Genomic DNA, 6,602 nt, shown 5'->3' on the forward strand with positions numbered 1-6,602 from the left:
AAATTCTTTAAGTTTATGTTGAAAACCATGGTTATATCGCGTCAAGCTCACGTATGGTTGAATTATGGCTCATTAGGCTCGTAGACAACTAGAGCATGTAGTGACTAACAATTATCAACCAATTATGTGTGCGAGTCGTGTCAGGGATTTATGGGACTTATGCAATCTTATACCGAATTCGAACGTCTAATTTTAAAAAGCTCTTTTCATGACAACAATTACTCTTTGAGGATTTTTCAATTCATTGCAAGAGGGTTGATGATTGGTCCGTACTTCTTGAAAGGTGACGCTGGCCAAAACGTTACTGTTAATGGTGAAGGTTATACAGCCACTATTGGTAACTAGTTTGAGCATCAATTCAACAACCATGATATTCAGGAACTTTAGTATCAACAAGACGGGAGCTGCCCAAACTTGATTAATTAGAATTTGGTAACCGCATAGTTTCAAGTTATGGACTCGTAGATTGGCCTCCAATAACCACACTTGACTATATTATTCATGAAAATAAGTCGCTAGCTTACGCCGATAAATTTGAAACAATTAAACAAGTGGAGGACAACATTGGCCACGTTATTGAAAGTAAACGAACAAAAATATTTTTAAAGGTCGTCAAAAACTTGGCCCTTCTGATTGGACTATGTACATCCGAGCCAAACGTTGCAGTCATATGTCATATTGAATAATAAATAACATATTTGTTTTATTCCAAAGTTGAAAAACCGTTGGTACTTAAAAAAGAATCAAGCTTCAAGCTTCTTCGATTTTTCGAGCAAATCCTTTAATACAAAATTATCAGTGGTGAGGCTTATTTAAACCTCGTGGAAACGTTGTAGCATTTAGCGCGCGGAAAATCCAAAAAAAGTCACTTTATTTTCAACTTGTAACTTTGTTTGATGTGGTTTTTGGGCGCGCAGGGCTTTTCGTATTTAGACGCAATTCGCAAATAAGGGTCGTACAGCTATTACAATCATTGGATATAAAATTGCAAAACATTGATATAAGCTAGACATTTTTTTTTAATAAGAAGGCGCTCAATTTCGTTCCCTTGGTGTTTCTCTTAGAGATCATCGCATTTGAAAACTGAGATCTTATAATTTAAATTGAACACCTTTAGACATTTTTTTTCGGGACCATCACATTCCTTGAATTTATCGAGAAAATTTTTGAATTGGTCAAGGAAAATTCTTCAAAAAGACAGTAGCCTTTGGTGGCCCGTTACCTAATATCATTGACCATATTTTTAATGACATTTATTTCTACTCACAATGAAATAAACATACACAGATTTCTCTAAAATGTGTTTTTATTATAAAACAGGTTTTGTTACTGAAAAATTCCGCAGTTTCTTGGTTTTCTAAGGCAATGCAAAAATTTCCCCCCCTCTGATTTGTCTGTTATCTACAAGACTTTTATACGTCCAAAGCTTGAGTATAACCATATCTGGGCTGGTGTTCCTGCAACTTATTCAAGCATGTTGGACAGTATTGAACGTAGAGCATTTAAATTAATTGGTGTTAACACCATCATTGGATCATTGATGATAGTTAAGTTGTGTTTAAAGTGAAACCCCAACAAATCTTTTCCTTGAACGAGATTACTCTACAGTACCGATATTTTGGGCAGATACTTCCGTATCCGCACAAATGTTTCATGGTTGTACCAGTGGACTATAAGTTATCCAGAACCTTATGAATATACTTAAATACTCTACGATTCTGTAGGACGCTTCAGTTCACCGTAAAAATCTCGAACGCTGCACGAACAGTCAACCACCGAAGCAATGACAGCTAAATTGACAGTTTAAGCTTCTGGAATATACGTTTTTTCAATTGTCAATGTTGGGTATTGGAAGATTCTTTACTAAAACCTTTTAAACTTTTTTGAATCAATTTAATTAGTTTTCTCGTATTTCCCTAAGTCAACTAACTTTCATGCACTCTAAGTATTCCTATTGCAAAATTATGAAAGCTTGAATTCCATTACTCTTACAAAAATCTTCGGTTTAACTCAGCTCATCAAAAAATTCCTTACAAAAATCCTGACAACTTTCTGTCTATCTACTTAATGTCTTGAAACAAATACATTTACCTGTATATATACCAAACCTATGGTTTGCCGTAATTGAATTTTTATGCACGTGTATCCTGAATTCTACCAAACCACACCGCAATTTGTGCATGTTTTTTTTTTTTGGTTGGATTTTGTTCTTAAAAACCAAAAAAGAACTCTTAATACAGAATTCACTTGAAACTTAAAAAAAAGCAGACTCAATACTTTTACCTCGAGTTTTTCAGATATAAAAAGAAAAACAAGCAAAAACAAATGAAGAAACATTCTTATCTTGAGTGCATCTCTTATTTCTTTATTCATTTATTCAACCAAGGATTGTTGGAATTTCTTCTATAACAAGATATCTATAAATCAGAGAAAAACGAGAAAACTCACTCACTCCTTACTTTTTCACGTTTCGTCTAACATAGAAGAACAAATTTTAGTTTTATTTGTATATTTCGTCATTCTCTTGATCCTGATCCTATCCAGAGCCAGAAAAAACTCTAAAATCATACCCTACCCAATCCACGTCGCACTTAAGTTTTTTATAACTCTCTTCTGTAGTCTATAGTTATTGTTTGTATCCTTTTTTCATCGTTCTCAAACCTCAATCCTCAAGACAATTTTTCCGCCCAAAATAATCCACAATGCATCACGGAGCGAAGGATATGCACAGATTTCTTTTTATTTATTATTTTTGTTCCTCAATTCCCACGAGGAGGGATTCTTATTTTTTGATTTCGACTTTTTCTCGCTACTCAGCAAGTTTTAATGAAATTTCATAAGAGTGTCCTTCCGAAGGATATTGTAATCAGCCAACAGGAGGCACACCGAGGGAGAGAAAAAAAAATTGTAAACATAAATACCGAAATAATAAACTCATTGCCCTCCGCAATAAACCAAAAAACATTGACGATGAAGAATTAGAGTCCTTGAGATATGGAGAATGAAACAAAATAGAAGAAGAAAACAGGGGCTGGAGGTCTTTTGAAGAGCCATCGCATTCTGGGGGATATATAGATGCAGATAAAATTTGTGGTACACACAAAATCAATAAACAAAAAATTTTCGAAACTTATACAAAAATTAGCAGGAAAAAATATAGAAGTTTGAAGCATCCTGAAGCTTCTGCCTGTGCCTGTTTCTGTGCCTATTTGATGATGCCTTGGGATCTGGAACAATATTCACATCTGTTGTCTGCTGTTCTATGTCCTGCTGTGTTAGCTCAAGGGGCGTGTTGTATTTTATGTATCTTCCTGAATCACGACAGAAAAAAGAAAAAATTGTAAAACTTTCCCGAAATGTTTATGTTGTCACGATAACAGTGGCGTTATTTTTAGCCTCCACGGATTTCAAAGCATCGCATCGCATCGTATCGCAGGTGCTCATGCAGAGGGACACACAAAAAGTAGTGGTGATACATGGGTAGGTTTACCTACCGTGAGAATCTCAATGTCCTTCCGTCTATGTTATCCTGTTTTCGAGCAACGAACACGAGGACACAGAAATATTTTGGTTTTTTGCACTTTGTTAGTATTTACTGAAATATTTTCATTATCCTCGTACTATTTCACTCTCGTCGTTTCGTCGTTGTCGTTATCGTCATCACAATTGTAGTTGAATCTCGAATCTAAATAGCGAATTGTCAATTCGCCTCTTTTCACACCCTCGCACCACTCAAAGGGTGGGCGGTGGTGCTGTTTTTCGATTTCTTCGCGTGTAGCCTTGAGGTTCTCTATTTTCGAAGCGAGGGAGCGAGGGTTTTTCATCGCAACGAGCATACAAAATAAATATATCCCGACACGTTTTGTGTATTTTGTCGGGAAATTACTTTATTTTGTTGATGCGGCTGTGAGGGAGGGTTTGAGTATAGATTTCGATGGATAGCTTCAATTGCTGTAGGGAATAAGTGATGAGATATGATGACTACCAAGGAACAGGGATTGGGTAATACGGGTAGTTTGATCCTCCGCGCGAAGTGTAACTAAATTAAACATTTGCTTTAAATAATGTTCAATGTTCAATTTTGTTGCATCACTCCAGAAGTCGAAAGTATATGCATATAAATTGTGAAACTTATTCGATAGATGTTCCATTTTTTTGTAATATTGCTGTAAAGTTCTTCTTCTTCGGATTTTATGTTTGAATTCAAAATTTATGAGTACCTATTCTTATTCGATGCTTAAATTCCCTTCACGAACGAAGAACCAATAACAGGATATAGCTTAAACGATTTAATTTAGGAAGTTCTTTGTAATAGAACATGGAAATATAAAGGTTTCTATGTTAGACAAGGAACTTCTGGATGGTAATAAAAAACATGAGGAACATTGAAAATATTTTGTGTGCTCTGTTCATAAGTTCATATTGAATAGGAAGATCGTAAAAAGAATTGAATTTGCTCTTAAGTCTATTTTCCATAATGAACATACAAAATATATATTTCAAGAGTTAATAATGTCATAAACATAAGTAGGCTTTATGGAGTGTTGAGCAATAATGGAATAATTCATTGTAATTTTAATAACCTTTGAACTAGATATGCATATAATGGTGATACGTGTGAAATAGATTAACTTTTCAAAAAAAAGTACCTACAGGTCGTTAGGATTCACAATTTGTATAAACTCTCCTTTTTTCATGATAACGACATGTATGGGAGGAACCCTTAATAAATATCCATCAAGCCCAAACGAGTTGCTCCGGCAGAGAAGTGGCTTTTGAAAGTCGTTCTATCTTTGCATTATGCCACATTCCTTCACTGAAATTAAAGGCTATGTAACATTATGTTTAATGGTTCATTAAATTATTCATAGAGAAGTACTTTTGATAGGTTCAATGAATTCTTCTTAGCTTTTTCACTAACATTGTTCGAATAGGAATTATTGAATCACGAGACGGGCTATGAAATAAAGTTTAAAACCTTTTTGGAATTTATAACTCTTTCTTTTTAAATAAAACACAAACCATTTGAGACAGTTTGAACACTTTACTATGCTTGAAGTATATTCAAAACATTTATGAATGGCTACGTTGGTCAATTTTTTAGACCTAATTTTTGATATCCGATTGATATTTAAAATCCTCATCAGCTTGTTGACATAAACCAATGAAAATGGTCTAGAGGTGTTAAATCACAAGAACGCTGAGGCGAATCGATTCGCTCATTTCTTGAGACAAAACGTTTATCAAACTTAACCATTAATAAATCAATTGCAAGAGTTCTGCGGGGCTTGCGGGGCCATCAATTGCGTCCAAGTTCATATCATTCAATTCTTGTGAAAAATAATCGGTAATCATTTCGAGATAACACTGGCATTTTACAGTACGGTCAATAAAAAATTGTGGCTAAATAGCGCCGCCTTCATGCAAACCGCACCAAAGAGATATTTTTTGTGGATGAAGTTGTGATTCATGAAGCTAATGTGTGTTTATTGACGAACGAATTTTGAACCAAAAATGAGCTTAGTCACTGAAAATTATTTTCCATGAAAATCAACAACGTACGTTACTTCAAATGGGACATCGGCTTCAATTCTTGAGTCAGCTTAATTTTGTACAGGTTTTTTACTCGAAAAACGCCATAACAAAGTCTGAACTTTTCTCTATTCTTGAGAAACCCGTGAAATTGACTGTTTTGAACCGTTTGTTACGGACTCCTGACCGACATCAACAGTAAGAGATTGAACACACGACTTCTGGCATGACAGTCTAATACACTAACCATTACCATCATAAATTGGGTAGCGCAACATGCCGTTGAAAACTAGGGCCTAGTGACTTTTAACTTTCAACCATTCCTGTGTGTTAGTACTGTTCTCAGGGATGGAGGGGACCTACAGTATTAAACCTTTTCGTAAGAGCGAAGACTCCTTTGTCTGTCGAAATATAAATACTGATCTAACGAGATACCAATGTACTTCACTACACTTTTGCTTGCTAATCGTTGCCCGTGAAGATCAACGATGACCATCTTGCGCCAATTCTTGCACGTATTCCTCGTGGCTCTAGCCAACCTCAACCTTTCGGGCCGTTCTGTACGCAATTAGATCGTGTCGGCATATGCAATTGCCTTTGTAAGACTACCTATCAGATCGCTGGTGTAAATGCTGAAGAGAATCGGCGAATCTACCACTCCCTGTTGAAGACGATTTTTAATAAGTTCAATTGACCCTTTTGACAACACATTTTCTACCGTTAAACATATTATAAAACCTGCTCAGTTTTAGGTTAAGACCCCCTTACCATACATTGTCAAAGGCCTTTTCCAAATCAACCAGAACAGAACGTGCATTGTTGTTTTGATTTATTCCATTGGATATCAGGAACTAGTTTAGACGCTGCATGAATTGTGCCATGAACCGCCTTAAACCCGAACTGTTTATCCGGAATTATTTTGTTGTCCTCAGTCCACTTAGTCAGAGCCCTATTGATGATCTTCTCGAAAACACTGCCATTGCTCCGAAGAAGATTTATCGACCGAAGATTTGACGGGTTGGAGTTGTCCTTTCCCTTTTTCGGGAGAGAATGAACAACAGTGGTCTTCC

Source organism: Eupeodes corollae, chromosome 1 (genome assembly GCF_945859685.1).
Source record: "Eupeodes corollae chromosome 1, idEupCoro1.1, whole genome shotgun sequence".
NCBI lineage: Eukaryota > Metazoa > Arthropoda > Insecta > Diptera > Syrphidae > Eupeodes > Eupeodes corollae.